The sequence below is a fragment of the Dipodomys merriami genome, unplaced genomic scaffold (genome assembly GCF_024711535.1).
Source record: "Dipodomys merriami isolate MVZ:Mamm:240054 unplaced genomic scaffold, mDipMer1.0.p SCAF_440, whole genome shotgun sequence".
In the NCBI taxonomy this organism is placed as follows: domain Eukaryota; kingdom Metazoa; phylum Chordata; class Mammalia; order Rodentia; family Heteromyidae; genus Dipodomys; species Dipodomys merriami.
Genome location: NW_027206003.1, coordinates 128,257 through 129,349, shown reverse-complemented (window position 1 = coordinate 129,349; position 1,093 = coordinate 128,257).

The window sequence follows — 1,093 nt, the reverse complement described above, 5'->3', positions numbered from 1 at the left end:
ACGCGGGGTCGCGGGGTCGCGGGTGGCGCGCACGCGGGTCGCGGCGCTCGTCGTCTTCCTCCGCCCTCCCGTGCAGTGGCGGCCGTGGATTTTCGCGGCTCCGTCTCAGCGCGGCGCGGGGCGGCCAGGGCTCCGGGCCGGGCCTGGCGGACTCGCAGCGGCCCAGCGCCCGGCCACGCGTCCTCGGCCTGGGTCCCCGAGTGACGGGGTGACACCACGCGGGGGCCGGGGTGGTCACGGGCGGCGCTGGGAACGCGGGTCCGGGAGCCCCACGCCGGCGCCCTCCACGCTCGCTCCGAGCCCTCCTGGCCGGGCTGCCCAGCTCCCCGTCCCGCAGATGTCCCCGCGGTGACACCCGCGGGCTCCTCCGCGCCCCGCCCTCCCGCGCCCCGCCCTCCGCCCATTCCCCGCCCTGTACGTAGCCCCGCCCCACCTCTCCGCGCCCCGCCCCTCCCCGGCCCCACGCCCCGCCCTCTATGTCGCCCCACCCCTCCTCCCACCGCCCCGCCCCCGCCCATCCCCCGCCCTGTACGTAGCCCCGCCCCGCCTCTCCGTGCCCCGCCCCTCCACCGTGCCCCCGCCCCGCCCCTTCTCCCACGCCCCGCCCTCCCATCGCCCCGCCCCCCGCCCTGTACGTAGCCTCGCCCCGCCTCTCCCCGCCCCGCCCTCTATGTCGCCCCGCCCCTTCTCCCACGCCCCGCCCCCTCCCCGTCCCGCCCGCCCGCGTCGCCCCCGTTTCCCCGCCCCCGCGCCGGGCTCCGCCCTCCCCGTCCCCGTCCCCCGCGCTCCGGCCCCGGGCGGCCGCTGCCCGTTCCCCCCGGCGGGGATCCGGGACCCCCACTGGCGCGGGTCCCCACGGCCGCGCGCGCCCCGCCGTCCCCGCCCTCCGGCCCCGCGGGCCCGCCCGGGAGCGGCGCGCGGCTCGGGTTTCGGCCCGCCCCGGCGCCGGCGTGGCCCCGCCCCCGGCGCGGGGCGGATCGGGCCGGGCCGGCCGGCGCGCGGCCGCCGCCGCGGGCGCTATAAGAGGGCGGCGGCCGCGGCGCGCCCTGCGCGGAGCCGGGAGCGCGATGGTCGGCCGCCGCGGCGCGGCAAG